This window comes from Chiloscyllium punctatum, chromosome 40, assembly GCF_047496795.1.
Source record: "Chiloscyllium punctatum isolate Juve2018m chromosome 40, sChiPun1.3, whole genome shotgun sequence".
In the NCBI taxonomy this organism is placed as follows: domain Eukaryota; kingdom Metazoa; phylum Chordata; class Chondrichthyes; order Orectolobiformes; family Hemiscylliidae; genus Chiloscyllium; species Chiloscyllium punctatum.
The window spans coordinates 49791799-49814034 of NC_092778.1; the positions used below are offsets into that span (position 1 = coordinate 49791799).

Here is a 22236-nt window from a genome sequence, read left to right on the forward strand (position 1 = left end):
GGCACTCATTTCACTTCCGCAATTACTGAGCATGTGAGCAAAACACTAGGCGCCGCATGGAATTATCACCTCCCATACCAATCTCAGTCCTCGGGTATGGTGGAATGGATGAATGGCACCCTCAAGACCACCTTAACAAAGATGTCACAAGACTCTGGGCTGCCATGGCCGGAGGCTGTACCATTGGCTCTCTATACCATACGGAACCAGGTCAATAGAACCACCGGACTGACCCCATTTGGAGGTATTAATGGGTTGCCCAATGCCCAGTGGGACATGACCCCCTAAACATTCTGTGGATACGGCAGCATGTTTGACACAACAGGCTCGAAGGGCAGAATGGCCTACTCCTGCACCTATTGTCTATTGTCTAATAGATTCTAGTTAGAAATTCTCTTGGGAATCATAAGGATAGTTTTTAGCATTAAAAAAAAAATCAACACTTAATAAAAGTATTTTTAAAAACATTCAGACGTAAATATGAAAGTTAATTAGCTTCAGGAAATACTATCCTGCCCCCTGAACAAAAGAGATTGCTTAAAGCCCAAAGTACTAAGTGTAGGAAAAGCTGTATTAAACCTTTCACTTTCTAACTAACTTCCTAACAGAAATCAATATTACAAGTCTGACAGCAACTAGTCGAAACTAACTGTCTTTTGCATGCATAATTAGGATGGTGGGGAATATCAAAGTAATAACTGATTTTGATAAAGACAGCACATGAGATACAATAAATAATCGAATTCAAACCGTCTCCTCAGAGCAAGCCAGCCTGAGAGGCCTGAAGGAGTACAGCAATAAACTTTGGAACGCAAATGAGCAGGATGCACAGAAAGATCCCAATGTCTCGAGATAATGATACCTGTCAAAAGCCATGAGATCATGAGGACCTAAGGCTGGGGACAGAAATGCCAATCATTAATCAGGTGGATTATGAGGGAAGGGCTTAACCGTTTTCTGTGTGTTCAATATGATACAGAAATGTATAAAAATACTGTTTTTTACTGAACAAGTTAGGGTGTGTCATTGATCGATCCTCTGATTTCAGCCAAAGATTAAGTGAATCATTGATTTCATACATTGAGGCCAGATTCAGGGAAGATCCTTTGACCCTCTCCCTGCTTTTAACTGGTTTTCTGCAGGAATAAGCTTCCACTCATCTGCATCTTGCCTGCCTCCCGAATTTTCATTCCCTATCAGGGAAAAACGTTTCCACAAATGCTACCATTGTATTTGCCTTCCTAACTGCCCACTACACATTAACCTTAAGAGAATCCTGAACCAGCATTCCCTAATCACTTTGTGCTTCCATTTTCTAAAGTCTTTCCCCATTTAGAAAATAGTCTACACCTCGATTCTTCCTACCCAAGTACATATCCTCACACTTTCCCAAACGGTATTCCATCTGCCACTTCTTTGCTCTGGGTGATTTATCCAACTGCAGACCTTTCAGCTTCCCAACATCTCCTTATTGTTGGCCACCACACTTAACTCTGCACCTGACTGTTTTGAAATGTTGGTAAAAACAATGACTGCAGATGCTGAAAACCAAATACTGGATTAGTGGTGCTGGAAGAGCACAGCAGTTCAGGCAGCATCCAACGAGCAGCGAAATCAACGTTTCGGGCAAAAGCACTTCCTGATGAAGGGCTTTTTCCCGAAACGTCGATTTCACTGCTCGTTGGATGCTGTTTTGAAATGTTGTTATGCTGCTGGGGTCTCACTCTGTGAAAACTGATATAAAGTACCTCTTCAGTTTGTTTGCCATTTCTTTTCCCAACGTGACTTCTCCAGCCTCATTTTCCAGCAGTACAATGCTCACTCTTACATCTCTCTCACCTTTTATATATCTAAACTCTACTTTTGCAATCTTCTTCCGTATTACCAGGAAACTTTCCCCTCAGATTTCATCTTCTCCCCTATTATTTAGTTTTTTAAAAGATTCCTCTGCTGGGTTTTAAAGGCTTCTCAGTCCTCTACCTTCCCACTCATCTTCACCACGTTTAATGCTTTTCATTTTGCATTTATGCTGCCCCTGATTTCCCTGTCAGCCATGGTTACCTCATCCTTCCCTTAGTAAGCTTCTTCCTTGGAATGAATTTCTGCTGCCTCCCAAATTGCCCTGAGGAATTACCCTGCTCCCACCGATGCTACACCATTGTCCCTGTAGTACAGTAACATGTGATTCCTTCTTCTCCCCTTCAAGTTGCACGGTGAAGTGTAGCACATTATGGCCATTGCCCCCAAAGATTCTTTCAACTTAAGCTCCCTAATCAATTTTGCCTCATGACATATCACCCCAAATCCAAAACTGACTGTTCTCTAGTGGGCTGTACTACAAGTTACCCCAAAAAAACGCCATCTTGTAGACGTTCCACAAATTCTCTGTTTTAAGGATCTGCCAACAACCTGATGTTCCCTGTCCAGTCACACATTGAAATCCCCCATTACTATTGTGGTAGTGCCTTTCTTACATGCCCCAAATCCTAACTCTTCCAGGAGGCGTGTACATAACTCGCATCAGGGTCTATTTTCCTTTGTGGTTTCTCAATTTTACCACACAGATTCTACACTTTCCAGAGTATTTCATTTCTTGCTATCAATTTAATTTCATTCCTTACCAACAAGTCAATCCTGCTCGTCTGCCTGGCTGTGGATATTTAGTTCCCAGCCCGGATCCCTTTGCAGGCATATCTGCACCCACAACATCATACCTGCTTTTTGCAAGGTTTGTGAAGGTTTGTAGCTCAGGTGTAGGTTTGCTCGTTGAGCTGTAGGTTTGATATCCAGACGTTTCATTACCTGGCTAGGTAACATCATCAGTGGCGACCTCCAAGTGAAGCCACGGCTAATTTAAATCTGCTCTACAAGCTCATTCACCTTGTTTTGTAGACTGTGTGCTATTGAGTACAACACCCTCAGTCCTGCCTTGATTACCCCTCCTCATAGTTATCTCTTTAGCTGCTGTGCCTGCACTATATTCCTGAACTGTTCCACACTTTCTGCCTCATTAATAATCTCTGCTGAGCTCTCCCCTCCCCACTTAACCCTTTCCATAATTTTCCATGCAACTCAACATTCCTCTGCAAACCATAGAGGATAGTCAAATTGATAGCTGTCACCAATCAATGAACTCCTTTGATGTCATTTTTTTTGTGCTGGGTCCCCCTCTTGGGCTTCAGTGTATCTTGTTTAAAGAAAATTTAAAATCTGAGTCAAAAGAGTGCAAGGAAAAAGCACCTAATTCCACTCTGCACTGAATTCCTACACCATCTCCAAATCCCAGACCTGTACATTCACTCAGTCTGTGTCCCACTCTGGATGTGATCTCTTCTTCCTGACCATATGAAGCTGACTGAATTTTAGTCACAATGACCGAAAATTAACTGAACATATTTGGGAGCAGTCATGTGACAGTTTTAACTTAACGGTATTCCCTCTTACTGCGTATCACTTTGCATCTCAAAATGTGACCTAAAATCGCCATCTAGCACAAATCATAAAATCACAGACTGACTCACTGCAGCTGGCACTATCAGTGTATGTGCAGGAACTGCTCCCTCTACTGGAGCTCTAAAAAACAAGCACTACCGCAGTTAGGCGGTATTATGGGGTTAAAAAAAGAGAGAAAAAAAGGAAAAGAAAAAAAGAAAAAAAAACACCGTCTATACCAACCCCTTGAGGTTTTCAGGGAGAGGTGGACACCATGGGACATGGAGTGTTTTTGTTCCCCTCCGATTCTATTTTGATCTAATCTCTGCCCTCCCCTTCACTTTTTCGATCACGTAGGTATTGCCCTTTGATGTGAAGGGCACTGCTTGTCACTGGCCACCTGATGGTGGAATGTCAGTAAAGGTTTCTGCCCTTGTTGTTTCTTCACTGTGTCCTATACCTGCGCACACATGACACGGGTACTGGGGAGGAATAAGCACTGCTGCTCGCTGGTGGTAGTGCAGGGGTTTATAAATGAAAAAAAACAAAAATAGAGAAAAAGTCAAAGAGAAGAAAGATATATAACTAGGAGGTTAGAAGAAAAAAAACATCTAGGTGAAATGCTGCAGGAAAGCTTGTTACTTATTGTGTTAGGCGAGAGTTCCATTGCCTTGCAAAGAGCTTTGTTTAATTCCATTTCTTCCTGTATATTTGATGCTAGTACATGGAAACACTAGCACCTGCAAGTTCCCCTCCAATCCACTCACCATTCTGACTTGGAAATACATCACCATTCCTTTACTGGACCTGGAACAAAATCCCGAAATTCCCTTCCGAACAGCATTGTGGGTCAACATATAGCATGTGGCCTTGACCAGTTCAAGAAGGCTGCTCACCACCCTCTTCAAAAGGGCAAGGGACAGGCAGTAAAATTCTGTCCAGCCAGTAATACCCAGGTTCCAAGAATGAATTTTTAAAATTTTTTTTTTATTTCAAAAATATACTTTATTCATAAATGATTTGATAGTCTGTACATTGGATCATGCCATACATATGTCCATATTTACAAACACAGATTCGACTTTATCCTTGTCCTTTACAATCCTGTGCATTTTTCAATCTTGTATATATACATATATTTGGCTGAGGCATCAGCAGAGCCCAAAAAAACGTCTGTATGGGCCCCCTGTTCTTCTTTCGGCAGGCCGATCTTACACGGTGGTCTTTCCCCACCGCGCCTTGGCGGCAGCTGCCCCAAGCTTCAGCGCGTCCCTCAACACGTAGTCTTGGACCTTGGAATGTGCCAGTCTGCAACACTCGGTCGGGGTCAACTCCTTCAGCTGGAAGATCAACAGGTTTCGGACCGCCCAGAGAGCGTCCTTCACCGAGTTGATGATCCTCCAGGCGCAGTTAATGTTCGTCTCGGTGTGAGTCCCGGGGAACAGGCCGTAGAGCACGGAGTCCCGCGTCACGGCGCTGCTCGGGACGAACCTCGACAAGCACCACTGCATTCCTCTCCAGACTTCCTCTGCATAGGCACATTCCAGAAGGAGGTGTGTGACAGTCTCGTCCCCCCCGCAGCCACTTCGAGGGCAGCGTGCGGTGCGGCAGAGAGTCCGGGCATGCATAAAGGATCTCACAGGCAGAGCCCTTCTCACCACCAGCCAAGCCACGTCTTGGTGCTTGTTGGAAAGTTCTGGCGATGAGGCATTCTGCCAAATGGCTTTGACAGTCTGCTCAGGGAACCGCTCGACAGGATCCGCCCTCTCCTTTTCCCGAAGGGTCTCAAGGACGCTACGTGCTGACCACTTCCTGATGGACTTGTGGTCAAAGGTGTTTTTCCTCATAAATTTCTCCACGAAGGACAGGTGATACGGAACGGTCCAACTACTCGGAGCGTTCCGCGGCAGCGAGGCCAGGCCCATCCTTCGCAACACCGGGGACAGGTAGAACCTCAGTACGTAGTGACACTTGGTGTTTGCGTACCGGGGATCCACGCACAGCTTGATGCAGCCACACACAAAGGTGGCCATCAGGGTGAGGGTGGCATTGGGCGTGCTTTTTCCCCCATTGCACCGGTCTTTGTACATAGAGTCTCTTCGGACCCGGTCCATCTTTGATCTCCAAATGAATTGGAAGATGGCCTGGGTGACTGCGGCGGCACAGGTCCTGGGGATAGGCCAGACCTGTGCCACATATAGCAATACTGAGAGTACCTCACACCTGATGACCAGGTTTTTTCCCGCGATGGAGAGCGACCGTTGCCCCCATCTGCCTAGTTTCTGTCTCATCTTCCTGATCCGCTCCTCCCAGGTCTTGGTGCACGCCCCAGCCCCCCCGAACCAAATACCCAGCACCTTCAGGTGGTCCGTCCTGACGGTGAAGGGGATAGAGGATTGGTCGGCCCAGTTCCCGAAGAGCATGGCCTCGCTCTTGCCTCGGTTTACCTTGGCCCCCGAGGCCCGTTCGAACTGGTCACAGATGCACACGAGTCTGTGCACGGACAGCGGATCCGAGCAGAAAACAGCGACGTCATCCATGTACAGGGAGGCCTTAACCTGCAGGCCCCCGCTGCCAGGAATAGTCACCCCTCTCAGGCTCGCATCCTTCCTGATGGATTCGGCAAATGGCTCTATGCAACACACAAACAAGGCGGGTGAGAGGGGGCATCCCTGCCTGACTCCAGATCTTACAGGGAAGCTATCTGATTCCCACCCATTGATTGAGACTGCACTGACAATGTTGGTGTAGAGCAGTCTGATCCAATTTCCGATTCCCTCCCCAAAGCCCATTTTGGAGAGGACATCCCTCATATATGTATGCGATATCCTGTCAAAGGCTTTCTCCTGGTCCAGGCTGATGAGGCAGGTGTCCACCCCCCTGTCCTGCACGTAGGCGATCGTATCCCTGAGGAGTGCGAGACTCTCAGAGATCTTCCTGCCCGGTACAGCACAGGTTTGGTCCGGGTGGATCACCGATCCCAGAGCAGACCTGACCCGGTTGGCGATGACCTTTGACAAGATTTTGTAGTCTGCATTTAACAGTGAGATCGGTCTCCAATTTCTAATTTCCTCCCTCTCCCCCTTCCGCTTGTAGACGAGGGTAATGATGCCTTTCCTCATGGATTCACTCATGGTACCTGCCCGAAGCATACTGACATACACCTCCAGCAGGTCCTGGCCGATCAAGTCCCAAAGAGCGGAATAAACCTCGACCGGTAAGCCGTCGCTTCCGGGAGTTTTATTCTTTTCGAAGGACTCGAGGGCCTTGGTCAGTTCATCCAGAGATAGCGGCTGGTCCAGCCTCTCTCGTGTTCCGTCATCTAGGACCTCCGTGATAGAGGACAGGAACGACTGGGAGGCCGCGCTGTCGGTCGGCTTCGAGTCATACAGGCTGGCGTAGAAGGATTTGCTGATCCTCATGACGTCAGCCTGAGATGACGTTACCGAGCCATCTTCTTCCTTCAGGCTGCTGAGCACGGAGCTCTCTTTGTGCACCTTCTGGAAGAAGAAACGTGAGCACGTCTCGTCCTGCTCCACCGAGCGGACCCTGGACCGGAAGATTATCCTGGAGGCCTCCGAGGCAAAGAGCGAGGCTTGCTGGCCCTTCACCTCCTTGAGGTCCTCCGTGACATCGACCCCCATCGTCTGCAGCAGGAGCAGGTTCTGCATACTTTCCTGGAGCTGGGACAGTTTTCCCCGCCTCTCTCTCGCCTCCTGGACACCTTTGAGGATAAAGAACCTCTTGATGTTCCCTTTTACCGTTTCCCACCAGTCCGCTGGAGACTCAAAGAGGGGCTTCACGGTTCTCCAACCTGCGTAATCCCTCTTGAGCTCTTCGATGTTTCCCGGGGTCAACAGCTTAGTGTTCAGTTTCCACGTTCCCTTGCCCGCCCGCTGTTTGTCCTGTAGGTGACAGTCGGCCAGCAGGAGGCAGTGGTCAGAGAAGAACACCGGCTTGACGTCGGTGGATCTGACCGAGAGCGTTCGGGACACAAACAGGTAATCTATCCTTGAGCGGATAGACCCGTCTGCCCGTGACCAGGTGTATCTACGCTGCGCTCCATCTGCAGGGGTGCTGAAGACGTCGTGCAGCTTGGCGTCTTTGACCGTTTCCATCAGGGCCCTGGACGTAGCGTCCAGACTGTGGTGCTGGAGGTGACTAGTTTTAGGTTAGTGATCCTTAGTCATCTGGTAGAGATTGAGCTTTATTTTGGTAAACCTTGAACCACAGGCTAGTCGGGCTGTGGCGACAGACATTAAGTTTTGGAGTTGCTCCAAAGTGTTTCCCTGGCAGTTTGTGGCCGTTTCTCCTCTAAGCCAACAAGCTTGAGAAGGGAACTGGGTTCCTTTATAGCTACAGCTGTGAGACTCTGTAGCAAGATTGGGTGGAAGGACACCGCGCCAGACCTTGTAACTAATTCAGTGGCATCCACCTTGAGAGATTGACCAGGATCCTGATATTTGTTGTTTGTCTCAGTTTCTCTGTTGTCTCTGTCTTTTGGCTTGGCTTGCTTCGCTTTGTTACTTTGTTTTGTTCGTTTGCTCTAGTTGACCGATATACAGATCAATGGGATTGCAACTTTCGCCAGTGATGAGCTGATCCCGGGGATGAGGTTACCTTGTCCTGCTGAGCAGGGTGGCCCACAATCTTTCGCTCCCTTGAAAAGGACACAGTAGCTCCATAGTAAACACGCGAAGTGCAAGAATGAGGTGGGAGAACCTCTGGTACCTCCGAGTTCACCAGCTGACATTGTTTGGTGGGAGACTGCCGACAGTCATGGAGTCATAGAGATGTACAGCATGGAAACAGATCCTTCGGTCCAACTTGTCCATGCTGTGGGATATAGGTAAAGCAGTGTTACTTCTGCAATCATAATTACTTATGCACGGTAAATGAACTCACACCAGTGTATAACTGTTTCAGCCAAGAGCTGAGTCAACAAGAATGAAAACTATGTGAAGGAAATATATAATTGTTTTTGTATTAGCTAAAATGTGCATACAAGAATGAAATGTGCCTGCAAACAATGGTAGATGTTACAGACAAATAGATAAGGTGCTGTGAGGGGAGGGGGTTAAACTAGATACGCCTGTACAAACAGTAGTTATAAGCATCTATTTCCCACTTCTGCAAAAACAAGAACAAACCACAATCAGAAGTCATGAGGTCATAAGGTCATAACAAGTAAGGGAAACAGCTGGTAGTGAAGGAGGATATACCTAACAATGGACCACAGCAGGATGTGGTCAAACGGCCTTGTGAGGCCAGAGATAAACATTTTGTCACAGGCAAGGCCGGATGAGTTCAGAGATGAACAACCGGGTTTAGATTAGAAACAGATGTAAACAGGGGAGGAGCAATTGGAGGAGAGAAGAGAAACTAGTTACATAAATATTGTGTACTAGTTGAATTCAGTGTGTGTGTCCCTGCCTTGTGGACAGTGGACACGACACCCCACTTGCAAGAGCCTAATAAATGACACTACTGATTCAGAAAATGTCTCGGACTGAAATTATTGAAGTGATTGAGCTTCATTTCTCACAATTGGGGGCTTCATCCAGGATATTCTTCCATCACCGGGGGGAGTGGCTGGCCTTGGACACTGGGAAGACACATCCGTTCCAGATTGACGAGCGGTCTCGTGTCCCGGTTTGGTCCGTTCCCTTGGGCGACTGGTACGAATCCCACAAGAGAGACATCTGGATCAGACAGTGAAAGGAGGTTGATAGGAATTACGGCAAAAAGGGGCCAGGCAACTCTATGCACAGACCCAGGTAAGAAAATTGACTTTTAAGTACTACCTTGGTGGCCGGGATTGAGTTTTAGTAGTTAATAAGGGACTAACGAAGGAACTCAATATTGGCTGTGTCATGGGTAAGGAAAAATCCTCCGGGAAAACAAAAGGAAAAAAAGGAAATGGAAATGGAGGTGGGGTCCCTTACAACATCCCTCCAGAAAGTCCGTTGGGCAGGATGTTGTGGCATTGGAAAAATAATACTAATAATAATAAGGGAAAAAGACAATTAAATATTGTTGCTTTGTATGCACTACGGAATCAATTCTTCGTCCTGCCGTCTTCTGGCCAAAGTACGGGTCGGACGAAGACTGGGTTTGTAAATATTTGAATTTATTTGTCAATGAGAAACAGCCTTACAGTCAGGAGGAATCAGATTATGCTTCAAGTCAGAAGGTCTACTAGCTGAAGGGCTACTGAGGGTACACTTTGTAACTGAATCATGGCCAGACATTCAGAAAAAAACATTCAAAAGATAGGCGGGTGGAGCGAGGAGCACCTAGAGGTGTTGTGGGAAGCTCAAAGTGTCTGTGAGATACGGTGTGTGTATGTGAGAGAGAGAGAGAGGAAAGAGCTGTACAGCTGGTAGAAAGTTTAACCCTTTGTGATTCGGTTTGAATGCACACTTGTTTGTCGGTGATTAAGGGTTTGTGCTTTGTTCCCTGGAGCTTGAGATCCAGGACTGTTTTGAATCTGATTTTTATTATGGAAATTTAACATGATTTCCTTTTAAGGTTAAGGATTTTACAGTGATTATGAAATAAAATGTTAACTCCTGTTCTTTTTACAAGTCATGACTGCCTTACTATCAGTTTCTAACTAATCTCTTTTGTCCTTACATAAAAGCGATTTATGGAGGACAGTTGAAGTTTCAGTTCAACATTAGGTTGTAGTAAAAAAATCCTATTGTTAAAATCTGTGATCTTGAATTTGGCCATTGCTCATGCATTAGAAGTTTTTTTTAACTTGAATCGACAAATCCTTTTAAGGCAGCTCCGATTATTTCACAACCTATAGCATTGTAATTGAGCAATGATTGGTCAGGACTACTTAAGAAAACTAATTTTGGATTTAAATTAAGGGACTAAAACTGGGTAACTTTAGTAGATATTAAAGTTGGGAACTGTATGCATTTTACTTTTAAATATTAAATACTGAATAAATGAATTTACAATATATAAATATATATTTACAAGTAAGGTTCCAAAATGTATAGTTAGGAACAGGCTTTAAAGTTAGACAATCATAAATTGATGAATTAGTATTTGAAGTTATGGGGAGCAAGAAATATTGCAATATTTCTTTTAAAAAAAATTCTCAAGGTCTAAATAAGACATTGGGTGATGAAGAATGGCCATTAGGTGGCCCTAAGGTTGTTCAGTTGGTTAAATCAGGTCAGCAATTGATCTGGCAACGTAACATGAGAAGTAGAAACAAAAGGCAAAAATAATGATAGCCACGGTTGATGAGATAATAAAGAAAAGGGACAAGACCATAAGACCATAAGACATAGGAGTGGAAGTAAGGCCATTCGGCCCATCGAGTCCACTCCGCCATTCAATCATGGCTGATGCGCATTTCAGCTCCACTTACCAGCGTTGTCCCCGTAGCCCTTAATTCCTCTAGACAACAAGAATCTATCAATCTCGGCCTTGAAGACATTTAGCGTCCCGGCTTCCACTGCACTCCGTGGCAATGAATTCCACAGGCCCACCACTCTCTGGCTGAAGAAGTGTCTCCGCATTTCTGTTCTGAAATGACCCCCTCTAATTCTAAGGCTGTGTCCACGGGTCCTAGTCTCCTCGTCTAACGGAAACAATTTCCTAGCATCCACCTTTTCCAAGCCATGTATTATTTTGTACGTCTCTATTAAGTCTCCCCTTAATCTTCTAAACTCCAACGAATACAATCCCAGTATCCTCATATGCTAGATCTGTCATTCCAGGGATCATCCGTGTGAATCTCCGCTGGACACGTTCCAGTGCCAGTATGTCCTTCCTGAGGTGTGGGGACCAAAACTGGACACAGTACTCCAAATGGGGCCTAACCAGAGCTTTATAAAGTCTTAGTAGTACATCTCTGCTTTTATATTCCAACCCTCTTGAGATAAGAGACAACATTGCATTCGCTTTCTTAATCACGGACTCAATCTGCATGTTTACCTTTAGAGAATCCTCGACTAGCACTCCCAGATCCCTTTGTGCTTGGCTTTATTAATTTTCTCACCATTTAGAAAGTAGTCCATGCTTTTATTCTTTTTGCCAAAGTGCAAGACCTCGCACTTGCTCACGTTAAATTCCATCAGCCATTTCCTGGACCACTCTCCCAACCTGTCTAGATCCTTCTGTAGCCTCCCCACTTCCTCAGTACTACCTGCCTGTCCACCTAACTTCGTATCATCGGCAAACTTCGCTAGAATGCCCCCGGTTCCCTCATCCAAATCATTAATATATAATGCAAACAGCTGTGGCCCCAGCACCGAACCCTGCGGGACACCGCTCGTCACCGGCTGCCATTCTGAAAAAGAACCTTTTATCCCAACTCTCTGCCTTCTGTTAGACAGCCAATCCTCAATCCATCCCAGCAGCTCACCTCGAACACCATGGGCCCTCACCTTGCTCAGCAGCCTCCCGTGTGGCACCTTATCAAAGGCCTTTTGAAAGTCTAGATAGACCACATCCACTGGGTTTCCCTGGTCTAACCTACTTGTTACCTCTTCAAAAAATTCCAACAGGTTTGTCAGGCATGACCTCCCTTTACTAAATCCATGTTGACTTGTTCTAATCAGACTCTGCTCTTCCAAGAATTTAGAAACCTCATCCTTAATGATGGATTCTAGAATTTTACCAACAACCGAGGTTAAGCTGATTGGCCTATAATTTTCCATCTTTTGCCTTGATCCTTTCTTGAACAAGGGGGTTACTACAGCCATCTTCCAATCATCCGGGACCTTTCCTGACTCCAGTGACTCTTGAAAGATCTCAACCAATGCCTCTGCTATTTCCTCAGCCACCTCTCTCAGAACTCTAGGGTGTATCCCATCGGGGCCAGGAGATTTATCAATTTTAAGACTTTTTAACTTTTCTAGCACTACCTCTTTCGTAATGGCAACCATACTCAACTCAGCCCCGTGACACCCTTTAATTCTTGGGATATTACTCATGTCTTCCACTGTGAAAACTGACGCAAAGTACTTGTTAAGTTCTCCTGCTATTTCCTTATCTCCCATCACTAGGCTTCCTGCATCAGTTTGAAGTGGCCCAATGTCTACTTTTGCCTGTCGTTTGTTTCTTATGTACTGAAAGAAACTTTTACTATTATTTCTAATATTACTGGCTAGCCTACCTTCATATTTGATCCTCTCATTTCTTATTACACTCTTTGTTATCCTCTGTTTGCTTTTGTATCCTTCCCAATCTTCTGATTTCCCACTGTTCTTAGCCACTTTATAGGATCTCTCTTTTTCTTTAATACATTTCCTGACTTCCTTTGTCAGCCAAGGTTGTCTAATCCCTCCCTGGTTAATCTTTCTTTTCTTGGGAATGAACCTCTGTACAGTGTCCTCAATTATACCTACAAAACTAAAAGGAGAAAGAAACCGGAATGGTCGGGGAGGAGATGTTCAGGGGTCTGGTGGACAGGAACAAGGATTGAAGTGGAAATCCCCACAGGTGGGATGTTTTTACTGTGAAAGGACAGGTCACTTTAAGAGAGAGTGTCCAGATTTGAAAAAGGAAGTAAAGGCAGTACCATTTATGAACCTTGTTGAAAAATAGGGGTGTCAGGAGTTCCTGCCCCCGTGGACCCACCAGGAACCCTTGATAAATTTAAAGGTGGGACTTTATAAAGAGGACATAGTTTTCCTAGTCGATACAGGGGCAGTAAGGTCATCCTTAAAATTTAAGCCTAAGACAGCGGGAACGAACGAGTTAATTGGATAATGGCGACAATTTTGTGATGAGAGGCACGAAGAATTAGTTTTGTGCTCATGACAAAATACTGCCACCAAATTGGGATTGAATTAACTGCAAATGATGCTATGAAATCTGTGAGGTTCTTAAAAATGAATGTGCTCGTGTAAAACAATTACAGTAACAAAATGAGAAGTCACAAGTGACTAGTAAACAAACAGAACTGCACAATTACAGTTTTAAAAATGTTTTGGCCATTTGTTGCGTTTCCACCCTGAATTACAGACAATGGTTTTTATATTTATTTGATATATAATTAATAATTAATATTTACAATAAATCGATTGTGGGCTAGCCTGAATCAATATTAATTGCCAGGATCCCATCACAGATTCTCAGTGACCTGTCATATTGATTCATGGCTAAGTTAAAACATGAATGCATTAATTCATTGTTAATTAAAGAATGGAAAGCTACATTATTGGCTGATGAGTTAACTAAAGAAGCAGCTCTGAATCCACAGGAAGCGGTGGTTTATTCCTTAATACCTACTGTCCCAGGTCCTTGGGAAGCTCCTATCTCTGGCCACTGCCAATCCCAGAAACTAAAGATTTGTTCTTAAAGAAGTATATACTGGGCTTGTCCTCCTGTTTGTCTTTCCTCAGGCAACAGAGTTTATTGGCACAGACTCCGCCCTGCTGTTCATTCGATTCGACTGGGAGATTGGGTCTTAGTAAAATCATGGACAGAGACTAAATTGCAACCGGACCGGGAAGGGCCGTACCAGGCTCTTTTGACCACTGAAACAGCGATAAGAATGGCGGGGAAAGGCTGGACTCACTACACTCAGGTCAAAGGGCCAATGGAATCTCCAGTTGAGGAAGAAGTCTGGACAGTCGAATCAACGGAAGCACCACTGAAACTCAGGCTAAAGAGACTTTGAGTAACAGATTATGCAGTGGCGATGCGAGCGCGGGATTATTTCTGTAGGATTGTATATTAAGTCTTTTTGTGCTTCAGCACGATTTTTAGAATGCTGGGGATGCTTGGGGTTATGATACAAGCTCTCTTAGTATTGGGATTTTGTCAAACATTATTTTCATATATGTTATTAACAGTCCTTGAGTCTGATAATCCACAAGTAATAGACCTGATGCATGTAGCTTAGTAAATTGTGGGGATGTAGATAATCAGAGACAGTACAGCAGCTCAGAGATACATCTTAAGTCCTTTGCGGATGGTCTCGGGGATGGTACTTGGTATAATTGTTTCGTCGCAGTACACTGGGTCCCCTTCCGATCAGCTCTTGATTGTCCCGATTAAAAAGTGTAACCCAATATACCTAACGATAAAGAAAACCACATGGCATGAAGCAACTCTGGGGGTGGGGGGGGGGCACCTATGATATACAATTAAATGAAACATTTGGGATAGGAATGAAAACAAACGGGAAGGATTTCTTGGGCTGTTGTTTTTGAATTAGCATAGGACAGGGAAAACGGGCAGAACTACTGGATAATAAGGTACAACCCTTCACCCCTCCCGATGACCTTAAAGTAGTAAAAATTGTACAGGTGAAGGACTTTGAAACAGACCATTGAAATAGAAACTGGGTACGGGGATGCAAATGCCTGAGTTGAATGGGTAAAGTATACTGTAAAAAGTCTGAACAAGAGCAATTGCTATGCATGTGTCTCCAGTAGACCAATGGCCCAGGTGGTTCCCTTTCCGCTCGGGTGGAAGCAAGATAGGAAGGGCATGAAATGTATGATAGCCCTGTACCAGGATGAGACTGCATGGAATAATAGGATCTCTCTATCTCTGATGTTCCCTCCCTTGGAGAAGAAAGACTTAAAAGCATTCCCCAACCCCCCTACGTTTTCAGCCGCAGTTGGAAATCACACGTTGTGTGTGCGTAGACAAGGTACAAATTGGTCTAGAGACTTGGGGGAGCTGAAATTATGTACAGAGATTAAGAATGTCACTGAAATGGACAAGGGAGGGAACTACTCAGCACTAAATGTTCCCTGAACGGATCTGTGGTGGGACTGTGGAGGCAAAATATTGAGACCCACCCTACTTCCGGATTGGAGAGGGATATGTGCAATTGTACAGTTGGCAATTCCATTTATCCTGGCATTTGAGAAGGAAAAGATAGTAGAGAAAAAGGGAAGGAGTGGGAGATCACTGTTAGACACCTCTTTCAATGGCAGGATTTATTTAGACTCTATAGGAGTTCCAAGAGGGGTACCTGATGAGTTCAAGGCTCGCAACCAGATTGCAGCAGGCTTTGAGTCAGCTCTCTTCTGGTGGGTAAAGATTAATAAAAATGTAAATTGGATAAATTACATTTTCTATAATCAACAGCGATTTATAAATTATACAAGAGATGCGGTTAAAGGAATATCAGAACAGCTTGATGTGACAAGTAGGATGGCATGGGAAAACAGAATGGCCCTTGATATGATTTTAGTGGAAAAAGGGTGTGCGTGTGTGATGTTGGGAGGAAGCTGTTGTACCTTTACTCCTAATAACACTGCGCCTGATGGTTCAATTACTCAGGCCTTAAGGGGATAGGCTACTTTAGCAGAGAACTGGCTGAGAATTCAGGAGTAGATACATCTCTCAGGGGATGGCTTGAATCATGGTTTGGAAAATGGAAGGGGGTGGTGGTCTCCATCCTTACTTCTCTGATAGTAGTAGCCGGGGTATTGGTAGCCATTGGCTGTTGTATCATACCCTGATTGAGACAGCCTTGATGAAACAAATGCCCCTAAAGAGCAATCAGAGAGAAGGGCTCTACAAGGATTAAACAATGAAGGAATAAGTGACTTCAGGGAGATTTCCAAAATAAATGAAATTTTGGGTAAGATGCTCGTCAATTTGGAAGCAACGTAAAAGAAAAATGCAGAAGGTAATAAATGATAATTAAAGAAAAAGGGGGAAGTTGTGGGATATAGGTAAAGCAGTGTTACTTCTGCAATCATAATTACTTATGCACGGTAAATGAACTCACACCAGTGTATAATTGTTTCAGTCAAGAGCTGAGTCAACAAGAATAAAAACTATGTGAAGGAAATATATAATTGTTTTTGTATTAGCTAAAATGTGCATGCAAGAATGAAATGTGCCTGCAAACAATGGTAGATGTTACAGACAAATAGATAAGGTGCTGTGAGGGGAGGGGGTTAAACTAGATACACCTGTACAAACAGTAGTTATCAGCATCTATTTCCCGCTTCTGCAAAAACAAGAACAAACCACAATCAAGAAGTCATGAGGTCATAACAAGTAAGGGAAACAGATGGTAGTGAAGGAGGATATACCTAACAATGGACCACAACAGGATGTGGTCAAACGGCCTTGTGAGGCCAGAGATAAACATTTTGTCACAGACAAGGCCGGATGAGTTCAGAGATGAACAACCGGGTTTAGATTAGAAACAGATGTAAACAGGGGAGGAGCAATGGGAGGAGAGAAGTCTTTTCTGAAACCCTTTCACCCATTATGTTATTCATTTTACTTTTGACATATATGGGTGGTCCCATGGAAATTGGCCTTACGTAGGTTCATTCAAATTAGGCAAGATTGATTACTGGTTAGTTAACATCAAGGGAGAGTGTGGTGATTCCAACAATTGTGGGATGACAATTACACACTCCGATACCTAGAAAAGTTTAAGGAAATTGCAAAAGGACACCAGCCCCCACAAGATGAAGGATCACCAGGAACCCTCTGGAAATCCTCCCTCTCCTGCGTCTGTTCCCTCTGCATTCCCGCCCTATTCGCCTCAATTCCCTAAAGTCCCTGTTTCGCCTCCTGAGCCTGAACCTTTAATGAATGAGATTGTTGCCACTTGCAATGGAGCCCAAGCCGGCATTGCAGGCAGCAGTGCTTCAGCCCCACTTCTCGAACATTCCCCCCCCCCCCCCCCCCATGAGGGTGGTGATGCAATAACACCTGTGTCTGCTGTTTCACTGCAGCCTCTGGTCACCACTATGATAACTGTTAAATTGGTGACAGCAGCGCGCTGATTCAGAGGGAGGGGCCTCATCGGACGTTGATAGCCATCTTGCGCCACAATTGCCCAGAATTATGGTAGGTAATATGCCACTTGACAAACCCTGGACCCATGCTGAGGTCCACGGCATGTTGCAGCATGCCCCGGATCACATTAAGCATCCTGTTCCTTTCTATAATTGGCTCTCACAAATTGGCGGGCATCTACAGTTGCCTTCCACAGGATGTGCAAACTTTCCTTCAGCTGGCCTACGATTCCCTTTGGGCTACCATTAAGGGCTCCATTGATTTTCCCTCCAGACACTGGGCCATTGGCTGGGTAGACATGTTAAGGATGCTATCATAGATAGATAACAAACTGACTGTGGTGAGGTCACTCACTGCCTGCAAAAGACATCTAAAACTGTCCCTGATTTTCTTGCCCATTTTAGGGACACATGGGAGAGTTGAGCGGGCCTTCCTCTCCAGGACAATGAGAAACTCGCCATCCAGACCCTTATCAATTGCATCTTGCCACATCCAGCTCAGATTTACAAAACCCAGAACCTTACCTGGTAGATTGCCACTTGGAAAGATACACTCACTACCCTTCATAACATGGACAGATATGATCTCTTGGATACTAAGGGCAACAAAGAGGCTTATCTGCATTTAGTAAGCACACCACGTCAGTCATAAGGTTTATTTCAACCGGATAGGAAATTTGGCAAATGCTGGTCTTGCGGTCAATGTGGCCACTGGGAGTGTAACAGTAGCACGGCTGCTTCATACAGCCACCATTTACACCACAGTGCCGACCCCGTCTCCCCATTGCCCTAATGATGAGGACTGCTTCAGTGGGGAGGTTCAGCAGGCTGCTTCGATATGTCTCTCTCTCAATCCCCATCTAAAAACCCCATGGTGAGAACAGAGACGGACGGGGGGGGGGGGGGGGGGTTGTTCCGGTTTTGGTGGATTCCAGCGCCACTCACTCTTCTGCACCTCCCTCTGCGGGTCTCTCCCTCAGTTCCGAATCAGTCAGTACTGTGGGTGTCTCCGGTATACCCATACTTGAGCCTTTCTCTGATCAGATCGCCATTAGCGCTGGACCTGTCACCGCTCCTGACTCGACTATTATCGCCTTCTTCAGTGTGCGCTCCAAAAACAGATGTGGGATTTTCCAGTGCTTCAATGTCCACAATGTTCCTCAAGGACAAGGCAACAGCAGAGTTTGATGCAGAAGCAATAATATTTGGACTGTCCAGTATTTTGATTTGCTTATCGATAAGTACCTCCTGTATGCGCCTGTGCAAGATTATGCAATTATTAACACCTACCATGACACAGTCACTAGTCAAAACAGATTTTTATCCCTAGACAATAAGGGAGGCCATATGCCACTGAGTGATTGCCTTCTGTCCAGTTGCTTTACTGGGCCATGAGACTCTCTGCAAATTAAATGCTTCCATTCACTGTTCATCTCAGGGCCTTGTCTTAGAGATTGCTGAATTTCGCTATACTACGCTATGCTCTGCACTGACTGACCCACCACCGCCGCCATCTGAGGCTGCCCTCTTCCCCTGGCACTGTGCCAGTCACCTGGTTTGCTCGCTTTTTGACTCCCTCATTACACAGATGCGCGGGGCCCATTCATCCTCTTGTGGCCTTTTTTCTGCACTTGAGTTCTGTTGACTTTCCATCCCCTTGGTGATCTCCTTTGCATGGCTGCTTGACTCTGCACTCCCGACTGGTTATATACTCTGCGTTTGCGGATTCACATTTGAACAAAGAGACCAACATTACCCTGACTGGTCTTTGCTATCTGCACACCAGGGACTCGCTGCTGAAGTCTCACTGACATCTCAGCAGTCTTGGCTTATCCCTGACGCTATCCCTTTGATTCCCATCATCCTGGAATCCCCTGGACACTTAGTGATTTCGCCTCCATGCATTCACGTCTCTGCGAGTTTCCCTGTTCGTTCGAGCCCATAACCCCTGACGATTCATCTCCATTGCATACTGATATGCTGGATCCGAACGGAATCTGTGTGCGTTTCCCTGGCATCACCGTTACAGCTACCTTTACTACTCTGGACCCTTTAGCCGCATCTTCCTGCGATCGCCCATGGCTCCTGGAGGGCATGCCGCCCGTGCTTTGGATGCACCCACCCTAACCTTGGTCCTTTCTGTCCCACCACACACCGTCACCTTGAGGGCTGGCGCTCACCTGCCCTCAGTCTGCCATTAACACCCACTGCGACAGAGGGGATATGACCAGTCATTACTTCCTTCCTAAAGAAGGGCATCCTTGTGCCCACGCGGAGCCCCTGCAACACTCCATTTTGCCCGTCCCAAAGCTTGGAAAACCAAACAGATAGGGGGTTTGTGCAGGATTTACATGCTGTGAATGTCATTGTTGCTCCCTGTTCCCCTGTGGTGACTGATAACAACGTTATTCTCACTAATGTCCCTGCCTCCGCTGTTTGGTTTTCAGTGACTGACCTCTGCTCTGCCTTTTTATCTATTAAATTGTCCCCTGAAAGTCAATACCTTTTCGTCTTTACCTTTGGTGGCTGCCAGTATGCATGGACACAGCTTCCCCAAGGGTATAAGGACAGCCCCACTGTCCATGCTCCCGTTGTGCAGCAGACACTCCACATGCCTTGTAACAGTGTTCTCATTCAGTTCACTGATGGCTTACTTGTCACCTCCACCTCTGCTGAGGCCTGCATGCAAGATACTGTTGCCCTACTTCAGTCCCTGGCACAGGATATTGACAAGATGCAGCTCTGTCAGCCTAAAGTACAATACGTGGGCTTTGCACTCTTACAAGGTACCAGAATCCTACCACTGCCATTACCAGTCTCTGTCCCCCACTACACGCACTGAACTAATGCCTTTCCTGGACATGGTGAATTACTATGGGCATTGGATTCCTGACCTTTGTGAGTTCGATGCACCTCTTGGGTGGGCGTCTTCACCAAAACAACCGACTAAAGTACAGTGGACTCCTGAAATGACACAGGCTTTTGAAGAGCTAAAGTCAAGATGGCACAGTGGCTCAGTGGTTAGCACTGCTGCCTCACAGCACCAGGGACCTGGGTTTGATTCCAGCCTTAGGTAACTGTCTGTGTGGAGTTTGCACATTCTCCCTGTGTCAGCATGGGTTTCCTCCCACAATCCAAAGATGTACAAGTCAGGTGAATTGGCCATAGTGTCAGAAATAAATGTAGGGTAGAGGTGGCTTACTCTTTGGAGGGTTGGTGTTTGGCTGTCTGTCCTCACACTGCAGGGAATCTAATCTAAAGACTGAGCTCTGTGCCCACACTGCCTATTCTGGATTGCTCGCAGCCGTTCCAGCGTTATGTTGCTGAGAAGGAGGAATATGCTTCAGGCATTCTGACACAAATGCATGGGGATCTCCGGCGCCCTATAGCCTATTAACTTTTTTTCGCTTTTTTTTCTTATTTTTGCAGAGTTTATGGGAGTTCTTTTTCTTTTACCCCCAGCACCCATGTTGTGTGTGTGCAAGTGTGAGACACAGTGAAAGACACAAGGTGAACGAATCTTTATTCAACTTTCCACCACCAGAAAGAAAGGAAACACCCGAGTGGCCACTGACAAGCACTGCCCTTCACATCAAAGGGCAATGCTGCGTGATCAAACAGTGAGAAGGGGAGGGTAGGGACTAAATCAAAATAGAGTTGGAGGGGGAAATAATGCACTCCACTCCCTGTGGCGCCCACCTCTCCCTGAACAACTCCAGGGTGCCTATAGCCTTTCACTGTGTGCAGTTACCACATATAGTGAGGGGAATGCCGGCCTGTTTGCGAGGTGTGGCAGCTGCCTCTTTAACGGTTGAAAAGCCTACCCCTCTTGTGCTGGATTACCCATGCACAGTAATTGTTCTACATTCAGTTTCTCTGCTGCTAAATTCTGCAGCAACCCAGCATTCTACTGCATCCAGGCATCTGGGCTATGAGGTCATCCTACCTTCCCGTTCTGTGCCGCACCCCAGCCCTGAATCTTGCAACCTTAATTCCTCCCACCGAACACTCTCTGACGGCTGATCATGACTGTTTGCAGGTTGTTCATGAGGTCGTCACCCCTTACCCCGATCTTTCTGAAACCCCTTTGATTAACTCTGATATGGTCCTTTTCACCGATGGTTCATCCTTTTGGCCCTCTCAACATCAGACACTAGCTGGCTATGTGGACTTCAACAGTTTCCTCATTTCCCCTTCCCCCACCTCACCCTAGTTCCAAACTTCCGGCTCAGCACTGTCCCCATGACTTGTCCTACCTGCCTATCTTCTTTTCTACCTATCCACTCCACCCTCCTCCCTGACATATCACCTTCATCCCCTCCCCCACTCACCTATTGTACTCTATGCTACTTTCTCCCTACCCCACCCCCTCCTCTAGCTTACCTCTCCACGCTTCAGGCTCTCTGCCTTTATTCCTGATGAAGGGCTTTTTCCCGAAACTACGATTTTACTGCTCCTCGGATGCTGCCTGAACTGCTGTGCTCTTCCAGCACCACTAATCCAGAATCTGGTTTCCAGCATCTGCAGTCATTGTTTTTACCTATGTGATATGTACGCCCTCTGAAGTCCTTGAGTCCGCTGCGCTTCCTAATGGTACTTCCACGCTGAAATGTTCGTTCTCACCAGGGCTTGAATCCAAGCCATTGACAAATCTGTTAATATTTACACAGACTCCCGCTACACTTTTGGAATGGTTCACGATTTCAGCACCCTCTGGAAGCATAGAGGCTTCATCACCTCCTCAGGTCAGCTTATTAATAATCTTTCTCCCATCCTTCTCCCATCCACTATAGCGGTCATCAGATGTACTGCCCATATGGCTGCTGGGGATCCTGTCACCCTTGGTAATGCATTTGCTGACAGAGCTGCCCATATGGCCACTAGCATTTCTTATATGCATGTTTTGCATACCGCTAAAATAGAACAATTTCCCATCATTCCTGACCTGATTGAGGGCATCCGAGTGGCTCAGTAATCAGCCCCCAATTCTGAGAAGGATCGATGGGCCCGTTTGGGCGCCACAGAATCCTGCTTACTCCGCGTCCTGATG

The 22236-nt window shown here is 45.8% G+C and overlaps 1 long non-coding RNA gene across 1 annotated transcript in view; it reads right to left on the reverse strand.

Moving 5' to 3' along the window:
- Positions 1–18431, reverse strand: part of LOC140464594 (uncharacterized) — a 22967-nt gene extending 4536 nt beyond the window's left edge. Inside the window, exon 1 of the long non-coding RNA XR_011954944.1 lies at positions 18132–18431. This is a non-coding gene — a long non-coding RNA (uncharacterized lncRNA). The remainder of the gene's footprint in view (positions 1–18131) is intronic.
- Positions 18432–22236: the final 3805 nt, after the last annotated feature.